Source organism: Etheostoma cragini, chromosome 8 (assembly GCF_013103735.1).
Source record: "Etheostoma cragini isolate CJK2018 chromosome 8, CSU_Ecrag_1.0, whole genome shotgun sequence".
NCBI lineage: Eukaryota > Metazoa > Chordata > Actinopteri > Perciformes > Percidae > Etheostoma > Etheostoma cragini.
In genome coordinates this window covers 24,216,361-24,240,268 of record NC_048414.1, presented here as the reverse complement: position 1 = coordinate 24,240,268, position 23,908 = coordinate 24,216,361, and the positions used below count along the sequence as shown (strand labels likewise).

At 38.6% G+C, this 23,908-nt stretch overlaps 1 protein-coding gene across 2 annotated transcripts in view; it reads right to left on the bottom strand.

Moving 5' to 3' along the window:
* The window catches only part of ppfibp2b (PPFIA binding protein 2b), a 110,133-nt gene extending 87,596 nt beyond the window's left edge, over positions 1-22,537 (bottom strand). For both annotated transcript variants that reach the window (XM_034878331.1, XM_034878332.1), the window contains exon 1: positions 22,313-22,537. The gene's annotated coding sequence lies outside the window, so the exon portion shown is untranslated. The remainder of the gene's footprint in view (positions 1-22,312) is intronic.
* Positions 22,538-23,908: the final 1,371 nt, after the last annotated feature.

Sequence of the window (23,908 nt, the reverse complement as noted above, 5' to 3'; positions counted from 1 at the left end):
GCTGCACAGAGCAACTGCGCTTCTGCAAAGTAGCTTTGGGAAGGAACTTGTTTGGGTGGAACATGTGCACATTCAAAAGTAGTTTTAGTTGTGCAACAGTAAACTGAGATAGAATAGATAGTCTAGCTAGCTGTCTGGAGTTAGCCTGCAGAGATCTGAGGAGCAGTTCATAAATCCCCCGGAGTTTAAAATGGCAACACAAAGAAAGCACAAGGTAACGGACATCCGGCAGAATTTCCGCCGGAACCTGAACAATCAGAGAAGTGGAACGTTGTGGATATAGACTATTGTACTCTCAAAAACATGAATACAAAACAGCACAGACAAGAATGCTGTGCCTTGAGCACACAGTGATCTGGTGTTTCCAGGACTGAACTAGCGTGTCATTGACAAGAGTCACAGGAAGGCTAGAGAAACAACAAACAAGTCAGAGTATCCACAGCACATCATCACAACACGGTCTTGTGCTCTTCACCGTGTGCTTTCAAACGTTCATTATACGCTGACCTTCAAACAGATACTTAGCAGTGAAGAACCACTTTTATATGACAGTGTCCCAGGAACCTTTATGGAAAGAGACTTGTTTTTGAGGATTTAGTCCTGCATAAGGAAGTGTCAGTACTGCAAACTTTTAGTGTAACCTGTAATGATTCATTGGATTTCATTTATCTTGTAAAGGTTAGAGACCTATTAGTGATTTTATGGTTATTAATTACAATAAAGCAATAACAGACTTATGAAACAGAGTACCACCTTAAAAAATAAACACAAGTTGACGGCACACCTTTACCTCGTAGCAGCAGCCTTAAGAAGAGTGTAAAGGCCTATCATTACACTATACACACTCTCACACCGTCCAGTTTTACTACATTCCTGTGATGCCGGTTGCGGCGCAGCTCGACTACAGTAATCATCAGTGTTACAACTTGCCCCCAGGCACCAACAGCTAAGATCAATAGATTAAACCTGTGAAGGCCTATGGGTGTTTGTGGTGATAGTTTGAATGAATCTAAGCCAGTGCAATGAATGGCTTTCAAGTACTCCAACTCCATCCATCCATCCATCCATCTTCGACCGCTTATCCGGTATCGGGTACTCCAACTCATTAGTATTAAATGGCATTAACCTCACTTAGATTCTTGGGCAACTTTGGGTCTAAATGTAATTATTATCAATATTAAATCATTAAAACAAGATGCAACTGTCATCATTGGGGGATTCTAGACCCCCATTTTAAGCCCCCCTAAATTTCATCTCAGCCCCCCTTAAAATTATAATATTAAAAGACCTTTTTTTTTAAAATAATTTATTCCTTTTTAAATCAATTTTGGTGCTTTGAATGAGACAGAAGACAGACAATTGCAGGTTTAAAGGCAGTGGCGGTTCTACATTGACTTAAACCCAGGGCAAGACCCCCTTTGACCCCCCCCCCGAAAAAAGAACCAACAACATAAAAACACATACGAAATTGCAGAATTTGGCAGAAAGCTTGTGCACCTTAAAAAGTGTATTTCCTGTGTAGTAATTACAACAATAGTTAAATAATTAGATTCTCTAAAGTGTTTTTTTCAAATGTTCTAATGAAGGAGAAACATAATTTTCTCTTTCACTTATGTTGTTTTAATAATATATAGGCCTACTATATATATGCCAAAAATAAAAGTGAAAAAATATGAAAACACACTAAAGAGAATCTAACTATTACACTATTGCACTAAGAACAGAAAACAGAAACTACGTACAGCTAAAACCTGACCTATGACTTGATCAACTTTAGTTTTGAAAAGCTCCTCTCTGCCAATTTGCCAATTCCCCAGACGGTGAAGTGATAAATAATCCAGTAGAAAACAGTTCAAGGTTGTTTTTTTTATTGCCCGCGGCGCCCCTGAAAAATGCTGCCCCGGGCGGCTGCCCTTTTGCCTGTGCCAACAACTGCTACTGTTTAAAGGGCTTGAAAAAGGTTTAATATCCTGTTTGCTGTCAACAATGCAATGCACCTGTAACCCAGTCAAGGAAAGGGTTAACAGAAACGTAGTTTTGGAAAATCGGAGTGGGTTGTGCCAGACTCCTGCTTTTGGAGTCTCTATCGAATTGGTTAGAGGCAGAGTAGCAGGTGCAGTTTGAAGTTTAATGTTGGTAGTCCCCATAGAAGAAGTTGGTAATTTCATGGTGCAGATTAAAACCCTAACTGAAATGTCGAATTTAGAACAGTGAGTCAAAAAAGGTTGTTGTTCAGAAGCTGGCTCAAAGATTACTGGCTAATGCAATTACTGACTTAGCAGGGGGGGTTAACACTTTTGCAAGGCACCATGTCACATTCTCACTAGGGGCTGAGCCCCCCTAAAGGTTTGATCCTAGAATTGCTCCTGATGAAACTTAATGTGCTATGAGAAAGAAACATATATACAGTGATAGAAACAGAAAGATAAAGAAGCACAGCCAAACTGAAGAAGAGATTAACTATAAAGAGACAGTGGTAAAAACATTTCAGGCAAGGCAGAGCTCAAACAATAAAGGAAAACAACAGAGCTGATATGAGCCGACTGAGCAGATTGATGAATGACACTTAGCACATAGCCTCTGGACTATTATCATAAGCATAGCGTATTACTAATCATCAAGCTGACTTAATCAGAAGAATATGGAAACACACAGGCACACCCAACTTGGCATTATGTGAGTGATACGAATACTAGTTTTCACGTAAATTTCTAGAGTATTCGCCAACTACTTAGTCAGTGAGTGTAAAAGCTCCAGAGAAAATCTTTAAAAAAAACTATAATGACCTGACTTTCAATTCAATACAGATTGCAGTTTTTTTTCTCTTAACAATCCAACGGGGCCGGCCAACTTAAGTGTTTTTCAGAGGAAGCAGCGGGCTGCATTTTTAAGTTTGAGTTAAATCTTTGCTACCAAATTAGACAACAAGGTACCCCCTGATTTTTCAAGTTGAATGTAAGACTTTTGAGACCTATTTAATACCTAACGTTAGCTTGTTAGTAGCACGGTGTGTGGCATTCTGTTTTCTTTCCTGACAACTGATTGAGTTGTGCCAGAGCTTGGATTTTTAGGGCCAGAGCTACGCCAGGGCCACGTAAACAGTACCTGAACTGTCGTATAACATCCAAATCCCAGAGTGAATTGTAAAGAGACACACACACACACACACACACACAAACATTTATTCATGATGTTACGTATTTATTTAATCCTAAGAAAGGACAAGACATAATTTAAGATCTTTGTTAACAAAATTGTGTACTTTGTGACTTTTGTAATTTAATTTAAGGCTTTTAAGGCCTTTTTAGAATTTAATTTAAGATTTTTTTAAGACCCTGAGGGTACCCTGGACAATCTGAGTTCTGAATTGATTGGTACCAAACCTGACATGCTAGCTTGTAAGTCCCAAAAGTACCCATTTTATTGTAATGAGACAATGTTTTGAAACTAAACCTCTTTATAAAAAGGACCTTTTGTGACCGCTAGGATAATCACTCATGCAACTTTACAATCACAACCTAGAACCCTGGGTCATTCAAAGGTTATATACAGTAGCTTGCATAGGTATATTGACAATAAGGGGGGTTCTGTATCCAGAACAGAAGTACTCACATCCAATCACTGAATAATGCAATTCTTGCAGAAATCTCCAAAAGTTTTTGTAACACTTTACAATAACTGTTAATACAAAAGTAAATTAGTAGTTAATTTAACTTTAATTAAAAAATCATGTAATGGTTTATTATGTTTACTTATTATTAGTGATGTCATATTTTATGTTATTTTATCATTAGTTTAGTGTGAGATAAAATAATTAGTTTAGAAGTTTAGATTGTTAATATTTCATCGATGGCTAATAAATCATGTAAACCATTGTAAACCATCTATAAACATCATCTAGATGTCTGTTATAAAGTTTCAACTAATGCTTATAATAATTAACGGTTAATAAAAGCATTTTACATCAAGTGACATTAATTTAGCCCTATTAAATCTTTTCTTCTATAAAAGACGAATTTGTGTTATTTGTGCACTCATAATAGCTATATTTAAATGTTTATGTGCTTTGAAAGATATTTCTTAACCATTAACAAGGTATTGAAATCATTTGCAACTTTATTAATTAATAGACATCCAAATAATGTAATAAAATACATTACAAATTAATGGGGGGCGAGTTATACTATATTATTACTATCTATCTCTCTATTTATCTACTATATATAAATATAGTACAACTTTTTTTTGCCACAAGGCACCGTTTTGTCACTTATTACTTCCCACTTTGCAACACAGTAATACAACAGAGTCCTAATTTATGGAAATTGATTGAGTCAATGTCGATTGATCCAACACCAAAGATTATTTTGTCCCTTAAAATAATGTATCCAAAATTGTTTCAGTGGTTTCTTGGTCGGTAACATACGATTACGACATTGTTCAACACGCTCAGTTATTTTTATCATGATTGCTTTGACCACGGTTAATAACTCTGGGCTACCACAAATTCATCAGTAGCGTTAACTGTATAGATAGATGACATCAGCCACGGCCTGGGGACACAGCCACAATCAGCCCCGGCCAGCTAGCAACTATCTAGTATCATTACAGCCCCGGAGACACATCTAGTCTGCCCCCAGCCAGCTAGCAACCATCCAGTATCATTACAGCCCCGGGGACACATCCACAGTCTGCCGCCAGCCAGCTGGCAACCATCTACTATCATTACAGCCACGGGGAAACAACCACAGTCTGCCCCCAGCCAGCTAGCAACCATCTACTATCATTACAGCCCCGGGGACACATCCACAGTCTGCCCCCAGCCAGCTAGCAACCATCTACTATCATTACAGCCCCAGGGACACAACCACAGTCTGCCCCCAGCCAGCTAGCAGCCAGCCCGGTCAGCACTTATCTCCAGTGCTAAGGACGCTAACAGCAGTTTCTGAACCGTCGGGGAAAAGACCCGGGCACCCAAGTCAGAACAGCGGCCATTCGTAATGTTACACCTCCGTTAGTGTTACCTGTGTTTTTAGCCATCTTTACAGTATGCTAAATTTACCAGACAAAGCAGGGATAAGAAACCAAAAGGACTACTACTAACAGTAATTTAAAGACGTGATTGCATTGGATCTTGATGGTAAGGATAACTCTGGGAGTTGAAGTGGTGCGACGATTCTGCCTTCTCACTCCGCGACACAGGTTTGTGGATCTAAGTGTCATGATTTCGGTTTCCTATTACATGTCGCTACAGCCCTTATATTTTTCATATCAAATTACAGCATTGATTTTTCCATTTTAAGTATAGTAGTAGTTTAGAGGGATTTCTGAACATTTTTTAAAATCAATTTTCGAGTGGCAGAAAATAGCTAAATCTTGCACTAAATCTGTGTAACAAACAGTATCAACCCAAAAATGGCTGCAACAACTTATGAGACAGCATTGAGCATGTAAATGGGCTTCCATTTCCTTCCATAATAATGTTCTAACTCTATACACTTATTTATACATACTTTATTTTGATTAAAATAATTAATATGTCTGGTTCATACCTAGAACAACTTGAAACACAGTGCTGAGGTGCATGTCAAATTAATCTTAAGGTTAACAGGTTTCAGATCATGTACACTGTGTGACAAATAGTGCTGACCTACTGTCTTTCCGTAAACAATTCTTTTAGCACGCAGCCTTATTAAGTAAGAGTACATAGTGTTGGGAAACTACCATTTTTTCTACTACTACTACTAACTTGTGATAAATGGAAATGTGGAAAGACGACCCAAAACGGCTTTTCCTAGTTTTATTTTGTTTCTGTCAACTTTGACTGAAGTGTATTTCACAATTCTATTATTACTGTTTATTTACATGGAATCTGGTGGGTTAAGCTAATGCAATTTTGCAGATGTTTTTATGTTTTAAAAAATTATCTAAGTCTTTAACAGAAAGGTCAACCTCCTTACAAATCCATAATGTTGTCAGACACTTAGAATATAAATCTGAGCCTGTCATAGCCAAAACAAGCCCTTTGTAAATACAAGCTGGACCATTTCCCTATTAACTTACATTGTAGCTTGTTTCGTTAACAAGCATTATTAACTATGCCCTTGTAGCCAAGCTGCACCAAACACAGCGTTGTATCTGATATAGACAGCAGTTTAATCTTCCAGTTAGCTCCGCTGGTACCTAAGCGTATGGGCCTTTGGATACGTCACCCCGTGTATTGTTGTGATTGGTCGTGGTGTTATCCAATCGCGTGCAGTGAGATTTTCAAATGAATGCTTCGTGTCGCCCCTTGAGTTTGGCTATTTTCATTACTTAGTGCCAGACCTTAAATTTTTCAGGATTTCCAGGCTAGCCAACTGCATCAACCTTGCTCAATAATGGATCAATTTAACGGTTGAAAAATATGGTAGATACCCTTTAAGTATTAATATTGATTCCTTAAATTCGTGTGTAATGCTTAATCAACAGATGACAGTACTGGCTCCAAACTAATCCAGTTTGTGTAAAATGTAGGCTGTACCTAAAATGTAGGTTGTAAGAGCACTGTCCAACTAATGCTAAATACAATGACCCCCTCCCCCCCATAGGACAATGCAAATATATTCTTGAGCTGCATTGTCATACATATTGAAGGTTCTTTTTTTACTTTTTATCCCTACAAATATAATGGTGGTTTCACCCATCACTGCATTCCTGATTATAACACAAAAGGAAATTTTAGGGAAGTGAGGCAGTGAACCATGGCATCTATGGGGAAAAATGTTCCATCTGTAGTTTGTTTTCTAACTTGCCTGACAGGAACATGAGGTTGGGAACATTATTCCATAATTTGGATTTGCATATATTACTTATGCAAATTATAAAATAAAATAAAAATGTATTTACAGTTTTGTAAGAATGTCATACTAAAGCAAAATACTACATTCAGTGATCAAAACTAGCCTTTAACACAGCGATGAAAGCTCATGACACACAAACGTCTTCGAAATGAATCAATAACACACAAGCATGCAGAGCCAGGGCTTTTAACACGTTATATCAAGTAAAGCTACTTGTCAAATATTTACAGAAACCTGTCATTGTTTTGCAAAATAAGAAACCTTGACATTCGAAATTCCACCATCACCATAACATTTAAGAATGATCAATTATTCGAACAGGCCTGTGAGAACAGGAAATGCCAGAATGCATTTGAACCTGCACGTTTGAGAAGAAAGGTAAAACATTAACACACACACACACACACACACACACATGCACACAGACACACAGACACACAGACACACAGACACACAGCAAGGGGTGTGTGAGTTTGCCGTTCTCCCTTATTTGGCTTAGCCTGTTTGGATTAGTGTCACCAGCTAGAGGCCAGACCTAAGCCCCCCCAGGTCCTCCTGTCACACAGGGTAAATACAACTGTGTGTGTGTGTGTGTGTGTGTGTGTGTGTGTGTGTGTGTGTGTGTGTGTGTGTGTGTGTGTGTGTGTGCGTGTGCACACGTGTGTGTGAATGGAGCCAAGCCAACAAGAAACACTAGATTCTTCACAAATTAACATCAATGCGACGGGACCACTGACATTTAAGATGAAGACGTTTCCTGTTCTGTCCTTTAGATCAGCCTAAAAAATCTACCTCTCTTGTTCTGTCTCTCTCTTTTGCTCTCTAATTTCCACCACTTGGTAGTCAAGCAACTTCTGTGAGTGTGAAAAAAATGATAAATTGTTTACATGTGCACTCTTAAGCAGAGTCAAACTGAACTATTTTAAACCTACAATAAAAGCTATTCACAGACAGCAGTTGCCAGACAGATGATGGCAGCCAATGGTAATGTGGAAGTTATTTAGTCACTAGCGCCTGTATGTGAATGTATGGAACTGTTTTTCAAATGGCAGTTTAGCGGCACACAAAGCAGAATTTGGCAGATTTAAAGACTTTCAAACTCAGGAATTCCCACAGAACAGAAGAGTGAGTTTGCATATTCAGGCTGTGTGGAAGCCTACTTTTAAAATGAATCCTTGTTTTTCTTGATTTTCTTAATTCTATGATGGCTGTTTTGTTATAAATAAGCTGTTAAAAGTACGAAATTAATTTGCCTCAAATCTTAGTGAGTTCTCTAATGTAGCACAACAGAAATTCTTGCAGGAAGACCTAACTTTTAATCAATGCACTCCTAAATCAATTCAGCTGTTATCCAAATAATTTTATATTTTATCATGTTGTGAACAACTGTTACAACTAGTCTCTCCTGATTGAAATGTATCTCAGTGTAAATCCTTTCAGGAAGACCTCACTCTTAATCAATGCTGTACCTAACTTGAATCGACTTCCTGCTAAACCAATAAGAGTTGTACACAAATGGCGAGGGCCAATCACAGAGTCACAATAGATTCCATTGGCTAAATATATATATATATATATATATATATACACACACACACACACACACACACGCACACACACACACACACACACACACACACACACACACACACACACACACAGAGTGGGGCTCAAATGTTTGGACACCCCAGGTAAAAAAATTTTAATAATGTGCATAAAGAAGCCAAGAAAAGATGGAAAATTCCCAAAAGGCAGATGATAGATTGAACATTCGTATAATATGTCACAAAAAGTGACATATTCTGCAAAAGTTTGGGCACCCTGCAGAGTTTATAGCATGCACCGCCCCCTTTGGAAAACTGAGTGTCATGGATTGTTCTCAACCATCGTCTTGAAAGACCTTGGTGAAGTCAATCTTAAGGTTTTAAGTGCCCAGACTCATCTGACCTTGCCCCAACAATCAGCACCATGGCTTCTTCTAAGCAGTTGTCTAGAAGTTCTGTGGACCAATGAGGTTAAAATAGAAGTTTCTGGCTGGAATGTGCAAAGATACATTTGGAGAAGAAAGGGCACAGAATTAAATGAAAAGAACCTCTGTCCAACTGTCAAGCATTAGGGGGGGGATCAATCATGTTTTGGGGTTGTATTGCAGCTAGTGGCACAGGGAACATTTCACAAGTAGAAGGAAAAGTGGATTCAATAAAATGTCAGCAAATTTTGGAAGCTAGTTTGATGCCATCTGTGAAAAAGCTGAAGTTAAAGAGAGGATGGCTTCTACAAATGGATATTCATCCAAAACACACCTCAAAATCCACGGTGGATTACATAAAGAGGTGTAAACTGAAGGTTTTGCAATGGCCTTCACAATTTCCTCACCTCAACACAATGAAAAATTGATGGATAGACCTTAAAAGATCAGTGCGTGACAGACGCAAAATCTCAAAGAAGGAAGACTTTTGGAAGAAAGAATGGGCAAAGATACAGTTTCCAAGCTGTAATACTTGCCAAAGGGGGCTCTGCAGGGTGCCCAAATTTTTGCAGACGACATTTTTTAGTTGTCTGTTATTTTAAAAGTGTAAATTATGGATATAAAATCAAAAATGTTGTGACATGTAATACGAATGTCTAATGTCTTTTTTCCATCTTTTCTTTCTTTCTTTTCTTTATGACATTAATACAAATTTTTACCTGGAGTGCCCAAACTTTCGAGCCCCCTGGAGTCTAATCGCCAACGCCAGTACATTTTATTTAAGCTGTACAATCAATCTTATTTGCATATTTGCAAACATGTCTTTCCTGATTGAATTACATTTGAATAAAAAAAAAAATTTGAACTGAATTATATGAAATTACATTGTTGGTAAATGATATAGTTGATTTTTGTTTGTTAGAGTTTCACAATTTCCTTGTAACATCATTAAACCTGTGGACATGGGAACGGCTGTCTTCAGAGTCTTGATGTTAGGAAAGACTTTAGCTGGCTGTCAGTGTATAGAGCAATACCGAAGAGGGCACAATGGCTAAGAAACGATTTTGCTGACTTTTTTAGGGCTCTATGTGGATCAAATTATAAATGAGAAGGCTATATCAGACATGCAATAATACCCTCAAAAATATTTTACTTTATCAATTACATAAGAGCATGTCAATAAACCATACCGCACATGTCTGGCCCTAGATGGGATTCTCATCTTCCAGTATGGCCCTTACTAAAATTGAGTTTGACACCCCTGGTGTATACTGTATGTTCAATAAAAACCTTCAACATGCCACTGAATTTAAAAGACATGCTTTGTTTTTATAATAGTCAAGATGTGGAAAAAATGTAATCTATGTGGTTATTTTTATTAGGTGGTTTCTACTGGATGATCACAAATGGATCATTAATGAGGGCTCATGCATACAACTGTTTGTGCATGCGTGAGTGTGATGACTAGAGTTTCAAATCAATTCAATTTTATTTATAGTATCAATCCATAACAGGCGTTTTCTCGAGAAACTTTACAGATAGAGTAGGTCTAGACCACACTCCAGAATTTACAAGGACCCAACAGTTCTAGTAATTTCCTACAGAGCAAGCAACAGTGCGACAGTGGCAAGGAAAACTGCCTTTTAGGCAGAAACCTTGGACAGACCCAGGCTCTTGGTAGGCGGTGTCTGACGACCGGTTGGGATTAGAATGAAGAGTGGTCAATAACAGTCACAAAAAATAGTAGTTTGTAGTGGTTCTTTGCAGTAGTTCATAGCAAAGCAGGGCACTGTGCAGCGTTACAAGGCACAGCAGGACGTAGCAGGACCAGCAGACCGTAGCAGGATGTAACATGGCATCACAGGACGTGCAGCGGGACCATGGCGACAGAGTAAAATCCCTTTGACAAGAGATGTTGCACGTAGATGCAGTTCCGTGCATTAGCAGAAAAATTGAGTTAACTGGCAGAACACAATATCAGCCTCACCTCACTGAATTGTTTTTGTAACCGTTGGGGCACTACATCAAATCTGTGAGATTAGGGTTGTGGCCATTCCGGGGGTATTTCTCTCCAACCATGGGTGTGACATAGATTTTAATGGTTTAAACCTACAAGAAACCGTTGGAGCTGTTCAGGATTTTGCGAGTTTGCCGTGATTAAGCTAAGCCTTACAGTGACGACTATATAGGGGCGGCTGTGGCTCAGTGGTAGAGCGGTTGCCTGCCAATCGGAAGGTTGGCGGTTTGATCCCCGCCCCTGCAGTCATTGTCGAAGTGTCCTTGGGCAAGATGCTGAACCCCGAGTTGCCCCCGGTGCTGCGCATCGGAGTGTGAATGTGTGTGAATGTTTATCTGATGAGCAGGTGGCACCTTGTACGGCAGCCCCGGCCACAGTGTATGAATGTGTGTGAATGGTGAATGTTTCCTGTAGATGTAAAAGCGCTTTGAGCAGTCGTTAAGACTGGAAAAGCGCTATATAAATACAGCACATTTACATTTACATTTACATATTGTAGTGTAAAGAGAAGTAGTTCCACTCTTGTTTTTTGGTAACTAGAGCACAAAATCACATGATCCTGCGGGGTCTGTGGTGGATGAGATGGTAAAGACATATGGGTCTGCCTGTATAGAATGCCTAATGTATTGCTCAACCAGGTTCGGGTTCCCACTAGATGGTTATTGTGCTCCAATAACATGTGTGGGGCAGCGGCTTATAGACTGTCCCATACTAGCGGCCTAAAATCTGCTACTTTATCTGCTTTTAAAAGTTTAACTGTTTTTAACTGTTCTTTAATGTTTAATTCCTCATAATACGATGTAACTTTTATCTTTGTATTTTATTTTGACTTTTTTTTAAATGCTCTTTAATGTTTAATTTCTTGTATTGCACTGTAACTTTTATTATTTTAATCTTTTTATGTAAAGTACTTTGAATTGCCCTGTTGCTGAAATGTGCTATACAAATAAAGCTGCCTTGCCTCTGTCAAATTGTCTTCAAAGCCTGGCTCACCCCTTTGGGGCCTGGTTTTTTAATTATGTTTTAATAATTGTATTTGTTTTGTAAATTAAACCATTTGCTTGGTAACGGACACAGAATGTCTGTAACCTGACGCCTACAGGTAAATGCAAAAAGCCTGATTATCTTCAACAACACAGCTGATGTGTGATGCTTTACACAAAACTGAAAAAGTACATTATTTATTTGACAATTTCTTTCTCAAGTTTTGGATGCGTTTGGCTAATGGGGAACAATATCCCAAATAGCAGGCTCTCTTTTACAGCCACATTTTTTAAAACAATGAACACACACTTTTATGAGTAGAGTTACAGCAAATAATTAAGTTACAGTTTTCAAGCTTTCAATTTTACTTTAAAAGCATTATGAGTAGCAGGTAAATGTGTTGCTAATAAAGCTAATACATACCAGGTGTGCCACATGATTGCTCTCTTGATCAATCTTGGCATGACGACACAAGAAAGTTGCCCAGCGTAATTTAGCCAAGTCTCTTCTGGTTCTAGAAACTTGGTGGTGTAGTCACTACTCTTAGGCTACATTTACAGTACAGGCCAAAAGCTTGGACACCTTCTTATTCAATGCGTTCCCTTTATTTTCATGACTATTTACATTGTAGATTATCACTGAAGGCATCAGAACTATGAATGAACACATGTGTAATTATGTACTTAACGAAAAAGTGTGAAATAACTGAAAAAATGTCTTATATTCTAGTTTCTTCAAATGGTAATTGCAACCGGTAATCTTCAATATTCACCATTTGCTTTTTTGATAGCGCTGAAAACCCTTGGTGTTTAATCAGTGAGGTTCATGAGGTAGTCACCTGAAATGGTTTTCACTTCACAGGTGTGCCTTGTCAGTGTTAACTAGTGGAATTTGTTGCCTTATTAATGGAGTTGGGACCATCAGTTGTGTTGTGCAGAAGTCAGGCTGATACACAGCCGACAGCCCTATTGGACAACTGTTAGAATTCATGATTAGGCAAGAACCAATCAGCTAAGTAAAGAGAAACAAGTGGCCATCATTACTTTAACATATGATGGTCAGTCAGTCCGGAAAATTGCAAAAACTTTGAATGTGTCCCCAAGTGCAGCCACAAAAACCACAAAGCGCTACAACAAAAACTGGCTGACATGAGGACCGCTCCAGGAAAAGAAGACCAAGAGTCACCTCTGCTGCTAAGGATAAATTAATCCGAGTCACCAGTCTCAGAAATCAAAAGTTAACAGCAGCTCAGATTAGAGACCAGTTGATTACCACACAGAGCTCTAGCAGCAAACCCATCTCTAGAAAAACTGTTAAGAGGAGGCTGCAACTGCAAGGAGAGGCAACAAGCAGAAGAGATTTGTTTGGTCCAAGAAACACAAGGCATGGACCTTAGACCAGTGGAAATCTGTGCTTTGGTCTGATGAGTCCAAATTTGAGATCTTTGGTTCCAACCGCCATGTCTTTGTGCGACGCAGAAAAGGTGACCGGATGGATTCTACATGCCTGTTTCCCACCGTGAAGCATGGAGGAGGAGGGGTGATGGTGTGGGGGTGCTTTGCCGGAGACAATGTTGGGGATTTATTCCAAATTGAAGGCATACATCCTTAGCTATAGTCACTAATATTAGCGACTTAGCAATCAAAGCTAACATTTTTTGGTATCATTTCTAGCACATTAATATGAAACTCTTTAGCGTATATGGATTTCTGTCAGCCCAAATTGACTTTGCTGACTTAAAAAAACTTAAGAAAGCTCTGTTGAGTTAGCATGTCCACCAAGAGAAATATCAACCTAACGTTAAATACTAAAACTCTTCCCTGCCTGCATGTAAAAGTTAACAGTTAGCTTAAGCACTGTATGTTAATGGCAACTTACATAGCATTCACTACAGCCATTAACCGTATGCGTCAGGGCCAAGTTGACATTTTAATATCGAATATTGCATTAAGCCAAACTTCCAAACATCATACTGCTACGAATGATCACATTAAAAGCAAAATAACATACATTTTACTTGTTCAATAGTTCTGCTGCTCCTGAACCTGCCAGTTAATCCCAGAAAAAAAGAGTTTGTCTCAGCACAAGCGGGAGGGATAAATCAAACGAGCGAGGGCTGATCTATGGTAGCAGATACGCAACGTGATTGGCCACATTCTGGTGTGTTGAAGAGGATGCCACATGCAACACGTCACAAAAACAATACATCTTTCTTAAGAGTTAATGTAAACAACTTTTCCAAGAGTTCCCAGCTTTTAAACAACCAACAAAACTGATTGTTTGCCCATAATGCTGATTAGTACTATTAAGCATGATCACTTGGTTAAGTTGCACCAGACATTGAAAAAAGGTAAAATTCAAAGCAACAGAGGCTGAGAAATCCAGATTTAGTGTCCCTAGCATTGGTAAATCAGGAAAAGATTCCTTGGTAATACTCATTTCCCATTATTACACTAATAGCATAATTTAGTTTTACCCTCCCTGTCTGGTAGATGCCCACATCTGCTCATAATGCTCAACACCCTCAGTTTTAACTGTAAATGTGTAGTCTCTAATCCCAAACTGAGTTCACCCTTGGTTATATTGTTACTTTTACTTGACAAAGCTCCTCCAAAATCACATATTTACTATGTATAACAATTTTCACAGACTGAGAGATACTCATGGCAAGACAACTGAGCGTTATGTATAAAATTGGTGGAATGCTACTTTATGCCAAAACACAGCCGGCTTTATCCCAGTAGAGTTTTAGTTAAAAGCCATCATCAGGCCTATCTCTCAATTCCTGTTGTCCCATTTAACATAAAAGCTAAATATTCAAAATGAGTATCTTAAGAAAGTACAACATAAAGATCAGACCATGAACCGCATGTAAAAGTAACAATAGTGGCCCTAGCCTATGAGAGAAGTCCACTGGCATCCTCATTAGTCTTCAACCAAATTCTGTCTAAAATTTATGATTTTCCACCCACTGAAAAATTACTGAACACAAACTTGCAGGGTGTTAACAACTTATATCTCTATAATGACAGCCAAGCAGTGAACTGTAGAGTGAGTTTTCACAGTCACAACCTGCTAACAAGCTATCTGGAAAAGAACAAAGACAGTTCACATTACAGGATTATGTTACAGTTACATAGAACAGGCTGTGTGGGTCTGCCTTTTAACAGGTCTCAGGTAAATGTCATCAAGAAGCAAGTGCACAGGCAGACCACTACACCAAATTCTGTTCTCAATTTACCACTTTAAAAGTAAAAAAAAAAAATGTTATTTACTTTTTGAAATCTACATAAACCACTCTTAACAGCAAGAAACAGAGGAAAATGAGGAAAAAACAGCATCACCGATCATTTTTAATCTTATAATCTCTCAGCTTAAACCAAAAAACAGCCAATCCATCAGCCTCCAGCGTGCCATTCACCACACCTGTTGGTAACCGGAAGGCTTCCGACAACTTTTAAACTGACGTTAGCAGTTTAGATTACTCAGTCATCTGTCCTGCTGTTACAGATGTGAATTAACCACAGACGGTTGCCTCATTCATAGACTCACAGCGGTGCATTGCTGCCGTTCATGGTGGTTTGCACTGCAGAATGACTACATAGTGGAAACGCAATGAATATTTGGCCTTATTTTTGGCAAATAAATTAAAGTTTTTCGGCCTAGTGAGGGTTCCTGTTGGTACAATTATAATATCCGTGGACATTTCTGCAGCACAGTGAATCCCGAACAGTATATTCCTGGCAGAGGAACATAAAAAAAGAATGAACACAGCAGTAAAACCTACATTGATTTTATTGTACTTAAAATAATGCACTTTAATTTAAACTTCATTTTATAGGCTACAGGCTAAAAAGTCTAGTGCAGGGATCCAGGGGGTCCAGCACACCTAGGGGATCCCCACAGTCACTTGCAGGGGATGGCCTACAAATTGTTGATATCTTTGAAAGTAAAAAAAAACTATTTACACTTTCAAACTTTAAAAAAAAAACAATTAACAATTCCAGTCGATTCCAAGTTGATTCTGTAAATTTGGAGTACGGTCATTACAGAGAAAAACAAAAACAATTGGTGCCGTCTACACCGTGTTATCCTCCCGCTAGCACCCAGCAGGCTTAAACAGGGCACGTTATAAACGTGAATGAGGGGGCTGCCCATGGACAGGCGCCCCAAGCAGTTGGGGGTTGGACCACACTTTGGTCCGTATGGAGACTTGAACCAGCAATCCTCCGGTTCCCAAACCAACTCCCTACTGACTGAGCTTCTACCACCCATTCTTTCTGGCTCTCACTCAGTCTTTCGCACACTGGGTGTTAGACACTCGCAGCAATACAATACACTGACAATAATACTTTGTTTGAATTTCTGATTGTGCATTTGTCAAGCACTATTCAATTAAATGTGACTGTTAACTAAAATAAGACAACAAATTGTAGTTTCTGTGTTTATTACAAAAGCATGTATCCTTAACATATGCTTTGGTATATTCCCCCATACAGTTAGAATGGGGCAATGGGGGAGTCATGATACCAAAAATTCAGTAGTTGGTGCCTATACCAGTAAAATCTCAATGCCGATTTTGATGCCACAGGAATAAAAATATTTTCTAAGAGTCCATGTATTTTAACTTGAAACATAAACTCCTATATTAAAATATTTGAAAAATATCAATATGTCATAACAAGGCATACAAAACATTTGCAACAGAGCATAGAATAACATAATAAAGTGCAATGAATGGTCATAGTGCAACCACCAGTGTCCCTAGACACATTCCAGACTGCATCTTTTCAAAAGGTACTGTGCAGAAATAACAACAGTGTTTTTAACAGTTGCGTGACCAGATACGTTACAAACACTGGGTAAATATTGGCAGCTTAGAATCCAAAAGGATGCCAAGTTGGCTAATTTCTTCCTGAACAGGTAGCTAAGCATTATATTTGCTTCAGGCTTCAGAGAGTATCCGAGTTGGTTACTTGCAAATTACATTTAGACACTGCCAGTTGAGTGATCCCGAATGGTCCACTATGCTATCCCTGCTAGCGGCTAACGTTACCAGAAGAGCAGGCAATCGAGCCACGCGCTGTTTACAATGTGTAGCCTGAACAGTGAGCTATTTAAAGCCATGAGAGGGGGCTGTAAATCGGACATGCCGGACAACATGCCGTTTTTTAGGTCGGTTGGGGCTTGACTCGTAGAAAGTTAAAGAAGTGGACCAACAGATCCCGTTGTTCTGGACGGGGACCAGTGAAGGAAAAGAGAAGCACTTTTCTGGTGATGGCTAGGCATTACTGCCATAGACAGTTAAAGAAGTAGACCAACAGACCCCATTGTATGAGCTTCATGTATTAGCTTTCATGTGTTAGCTTCTCTGCATTGGCTTGAAATCCTTTAAAATCCTTCTTCCGACCTACAAAGCTCTAAATGGTCAAGCACCATCATATCTGTAAGAGCTCTTAGTACCTTATTGTCCCACTAGAGCTCTTAGTACCTTATTGTCCCACCAGAGCACTGCGCTCCCAGAATGCAGTTACTTGTGGTTCCTAGAGTCTCTAAAAGTAGAATGGGAGCCAGAGCCTTCAACTATCAGGCTCCTCTCCTGTGGAACCAGCTCCCAGTCTGTGTTCGGGAGGCAGACACCGCCGCCACAACTTAAAACTTCTCATTGATAAAGGGAGTGAGGAGTTGTGCCATTAGTACTTGTTACTAACCTAGCTCTGGGGAGTTTACTCCGCGGAGTACTCATGTTGTTTTTTTCACCCAGCATGCTGCCTTGGATTAGAGTGGCACCAAAATCTAAAAAGAGCTATGCGGTGACCTGTGCTGAACACTGGCCAATCACATTCTACTATGGTCCACCTCTTTCCAACCATAGAGACACAGCGCATTTAAGTCCCGCGCCCCACCAGCAGCAAAAATGACTCTACAAAGTGCCTGTACCTAGCTAAAAATACAAGATTTAAGCATGGTAAATGATAATTTTAGTACCCTTTGTCTACCAGAGAGGACAAGTTAGCTGTTAGTAAGCTAATGTTAGTTATGTATTAGCAAGCTACGGCACTTGCAAACATAATTATACTATTCTATAACACAAGTTGAAAACTGTGTGTTCATGACAGCCATACTCCACCCTCAACCTTTAGCCATCTTGCCATTTAGAGCCAAGCAGCTTTTTTGACTCAGTGAGTGCATTATCATACTGTCTTACATATTACTCAGCTATGTGGCAGTAGTAGGGGCTGCCACATAGCTGGGGATGTGGGGTGTGGCATATTTAGCATTTATGCCTTTTCTCAAGTTGCTGTGGGCTGGAACAAGCTTGAGACAGAGAAAATGTCACTATAACTGGAAATAATGTGCTAATACATCCCATAAAATATGATCCCATTTGGTGTCACTATAATTTAAGACAAAAAAAAGTAAAAACTGAAATTTGTCACAAAACTCCAGCTCAATGTGCTCTACAAAAAAGCCTCTTGACCATAAAAGTCCGCCATGATGGATTTTTTGGCTAATTTGCAAAATGGGAAAATCAGCAATATGAACAGTAATTTCAATAGACTTTTATATTTAGAAACTTGTAGATTTTTTATATCATTTTTATTCTTTAGGGGTCATTGGCTCATAAACAACTGAAGAACCACTGGGCTACATCATCTAACAGCCTCACAATTACTCCCTGTTTTTTTCCTCAGAGAACACAAGGGAGCTGATGGAAACAAAATCAAATAATGTAAGCTTTTATCCTCCAGTCGTTTGTTAACAACACAGCTAATTTCCCTTCTTTCCATTATTCATTTGCCATTTTAGCGCTTCCAGTCCCCACTTCAGCTAACCCTTTATTTCTATTACATTTACTCCTGGACTAAGATGATTACTTTTTTGTTAGCTTTTGAGGTTTAACAATTGTGTCACGGATAAATAAATCAATGTTTGTGTCTTAACTGAGGTCCTCTCGAGTTGATTATGAAAATTTGTTTTGATTTATGACAACCAGGCCACAGTACAGTACAACACAGTTTCACAGCTGTTGTTCATTCCCAAGCTGTCAGGCAACTTGGCTATAAACCAGTTGATACCTGCTTGTACCCAAGCCCACATGGTAAAATTGACTTGATGTGGGTCTTTAGGCCTAATGCTTGATTTAAAAAAAAAAAAAAAGTAATTTCTACTGGGGTTGAAGGTGACAGATGGTAAAGTTTTGAGTTATATTTACTCACTAAAATCGCTCTATACAGAATCTTAATATGCAATTTTAAGCTAATATCGTAGGCCTCTATTCTATAACTAGACTACTAACACAGACTGCAGTCCGCAGTGGCCAACCTGTCTCTCTGGTGCAGGGATAACAACCTAACCCTGAACATCTCTTAAACCAAGGAGAGGCTCATAGATTTCAGGCAGTCCTCCACCAGCCCCCCTGTGCTTCAGGTGGCCAGACAATAGAGAGACTAGAGGAATAGTATAAATACCTTGGTTCAATCATTGATCACAAATTGACTTTGAAAAGTAACATTGCCCGCTTCTTCAACAAATGTGATTTGTTTTTACAACACGTCAGTATGGCTGCACAAAATGAGGAAAATAACTATTTTTATAATTAAATAATAATTAAATAACTATAATTGCGAGTGTTTTTAACTGATAATACGATTACAATATGATTCACGATACTGAAGAGAATTAACCTGTTTGTATCATTACTCTCATTTTCATTGACTAATATTAGAAAGAAAAAAAAATTAAGATGATAATAGTGTGACTTTTGCAATGATCTGCACCAAACAAAGATGTTTTCTGTAGTATGTAGGATAGGATTTATAGGTTGGGACGTCTCTGCAGCACCACAATACTTCCTTCAGAATGGTTTGACACTTATTTTGCCTTTTAACAAATATTGCACCTCTGTGCGATTTGGATATTGCACTAGTCCATATTGCAATTTTGATAAAACTGCAATTTTTACACATTGCTATAGCCTACTGTACTACAGACTATTGTTTTCACTTTTTGTGACATTCAAGCAAAGTGACAACTGACACTGACAGTTCAGTGGTGTAAATCTTAAACTGTTGAATTAAAAGAAAACAGCCTTGTCTAAAAACATTTCAATTTTTGTGTCAGTTTACCCCTCTACTCCTACTCACAGGTTTTCTTTTTTGTAAGATTAATTATTGTGTATGATTACTGACTATTGAATGTAGCATGTTGTAAATTAATTTGCCAAATAAAGTTCCCTCACAGGAAATAGCATTCACATATTTAAAGTAAAACATCTTCCAGTAAGTCCTCTCAAGCCTTTATCATTCTACCTACTTTTCTCTTACAACAAGAGTATATTTTAAGAGAGATGCCAAAATCTACATACAGCACAGGCTGCATAATAATCACACTCAAAAAGGGGATTAAAGCTGAAGTTCCGTGACACCTCATGGTGATACATTATATTTGCATAATTGTAATGGTTATCGAGCATTTCCCCCAACCCCCTTTCCGTTGTATATGTTAAACCTTTAATTCACCCCACCTATTTATATTCTGGGTTGTTGTAGTGTGGACTGCAAAAAAGGAAACTTAAAAACTTAATCCATTTCCTTTCTTTTTCTCTAGCCTTCTCTCTTTTCCAGAAATCCCAGTGTGGCCACTAAGCACTCTCTCCTACCATTTTATTTCTCTCTTTAACAGAAATATTACTTTAACCTGTGTAGCATCTATAATCTGCTCTTTTCACCACCTTTTTCTCATTTCCTCCCCCTCTCCCCCCTTTCTCTTATGTGACAGCAAACCAACAATAACTACTAATAAACTAGTCATTTATTTTTTCCTCAGTCTCTCTCTCTCTCTCTGCTACTATATTTTCTTCCATTCCCTCAGCAAGCAGAGGATTATTCCTCGTAGATTAACAGCCTGACTTCCTGGTCTCTCCCCTTTTTTCTCCTTTACTGCCTTTTTACTCCTTTCTCCTCTCACCTCTCTTTTATAACTATTCCTCTGCGTTAATTTCCCCTACTGTATATCTATACTTCCTATTATTCTTCTCTCTCTTTTTCTGTCTGTCCTGGCCATCAGTGAACAGTAGATTAACTCCAGTGAACTACATTAGTTGTGTGATTAGCAGCAGTAGTTGGGATGACAGAGCAATCATGGAACCCATATGGCTGCAGAGCAAAACGACGCTTGGTATTACACAAACGGCTTTGATCACAGGAATAAATGCCAGCCTCTACTGTTCCAGTGTGTGCGTGTGTGTGTGTGTGTGTGTGTGTGTGTGTGTGTGTGTGTGTGTGTGTGTGTGTGTGTGTGTGTGTGTGTGTGTGCCCAATGCATGCATGCATATGTGCACTCATGTACCTCTAAAACCTACTCCAAAGTCGGCTAATAACACTGTCAAAACCTACGGTTTTATGACTGTTACAAAAATACATGTGTTACTTACAATTCATTTAGGGCATTTATCCACAGCCACTTCACTCCAGCTCCTGTTTTTTATTTCCTCTGTTGTTTCTATTGCTAATGCCACTCAAGTCCCAACCAAAGCAGCCTTAATCAATTCACCGTTGTCAGCGGCAATGACGCCTTTCAACTCTCCCTTTAAAATGAGATTTGCAATAGAAAAGAGGCACCAGCCAGCTGTATTCAGTGGCAGGAGGCTCCTTCAGCCCTCTCGAGTCGCTTGTCTGTGATGTGTGTGCATGTGCATGCCTGTTTGTGTTTATGTACACTATCTACAGTGTTAGATGCAGCAGATGCTTCAGCAGAGAGGAGCCACACATCAGCCTCAATATTCTTTCATTAGCATATCAGCATCCCCTTTTTCTGGCTCCCTCCCCCCTGCTTTACTCACGCTGTCAGAAATTGATGATCTGCAATTACACAGCATGTGTCAGTGCAACTAAACATCATTTAATAGCTCCAAGCTGACAATACATGACTGAGCAAGCAGAGAAGCACCAGTGTCACAAAAAGTACAATGTTTTCTAAATTATCCTTGTACACAAGCCAAATGTGCTGTCAAGTTGGAAAAAAGGGCATATTAAATCGTCCACACATATCTTGATCACATGAGCTAAATTAAATGTGGTGACCATAGGGATTCATAAACTTACTGTTGACTTACTACTCTCGTATTCCTACCATTAGCCTACAGTCGACATGTACATATTTAAGGTATATTATCATTGTTTTTCCCTAGGCACAATAGTTCATGAACCATGAACCACTTTAACTGCGTTAAAAAGGAAAACTATTAAAAATGGCAAGGCTCACAATGCTCAAACAGTCCCTTAACTCCAGCTTTATATTATTTGTTACACTCGTGCTGGCAAACGTTAAGTTTATAGTAAACGTATCTCCAGGTACAGTATCACAATAATATTTAAATCCCACGAGAAATTAACAATAACCTTACTCACTTTAAATGACACATTTACATTAATGTTACAGACGTAGACTAGGTTACTTTAGGAATTACAGTAGCTTCATGCAGTTAATATTACTTACGATATGCGACTTCCAGTGATGCTGATGCTTTATCGAACAAAATCCTTTAGTTTTGTTTGCGGGAGACACTTGAAGATAAAGTAAGCAGACAAATATACAGACACACACACGCCCCTAACACACACATTCAACACGTTCACACATGCTAGGTGCTCTGAACTGTAGAGTTGTCCCTAGTCTGTAGGCTACTCGCTATGGTGAAGCGCGAGCTTCAACTATTACCTGCCATGTGATAGGCATGATGCCTTCAGGAGCGCCTCGTAATATCTCCTTTTTTCCCCAAGTGCCTGGCAGTTTTATATTGGACCTTTTTGTAATAGCCTGATAAAGATTTGGGATATTATGCGCAATAAGGAGCATATATCGGTGAATGAATACAGGTGCAATGCAAGTTGAATTCCATAACGACTAATTTTATGCAAACCCAAATACTTGCAATAAGTGTCTAGGCTTAAGGCGACGTACGGTTCTAACAAACAGCAACTCTGATACTTTGCACACAATGACAATCAATAGTCAGATGCCACACTGAAATATACATTACACAGCCTACTTGTGATCCTGATATTCCAAGCTATTATTATTCTTAATATAATATTGATATTCTGACCATTGCATGATTGCAACACAGACCTCACACACAGGCCTAACTTATTTACAACTTTGTTTCCACAGTATATAAAAAGTAAAATAAATCCGATACCAGTGGGAAACAAAATAAAAGTAGAAGGTAATACGAATAATTCGCTGGATAATTTTACATTTAGGGACATTAAACTCTATATTCCTCCAAGACGCACGTATCCTCTCAAGAATAAATGATTATACGCGATTATTAATTATTAACTCTAATGGAACAGACATCTTTAAGTATCTTTAAGAGGTTTAGACAACAATTTGTAAACATGTCTGTCACAAATAATAATTGTACCAATACACAGCCTCAATAGCCAACATGGGAAATACAACCGTACGAGTTTAACTTTTACATCACACAATGTTTTTAAATGACTCATCACTGTCATCTTGTGGCACAATGTATGTTTGCAATACACAGCACTCAAACAACAATATCATCTCTTTTGACATGTATCTGGACAGCATTTGTTTCTGGTGTCACTGGTTTGTTAATGTCTGACTAGAATGTTTTGTGTTATTAAAAAGACAGCTGTTGCTTGTTGCCATTTTTGTTTAATATGAGTAAGTATGCTTTGTATTGCATAAGTTATAGAATCAATAACATCACTGCACTACATTATACGTAGGTTTTAGCAGCTTACACTGTTTTACTTTCACATTCATACCAGTCAGCGTGTGAAGAGAACAGGTCGGATGGAAATGTATTACAGGTAAACAATACCAACAAAACACAGCAGATGTACTGTATATTAATGTGTACAAGTAAAGGTATGTTTTCAAACTTTATTCATCCACCTTACTTTGCTTTAACCTGTAAACTACAAATAAACGGTCTGTTAACTAATAAAGAAGCCTGACAAATTACAGAAGCCTGCATTTAACGTTGTAGGTAATTATACGGTGTAATATGCAAACAAAGACAATAAACATTATCAATATATAAGCTATTGCAGTTGT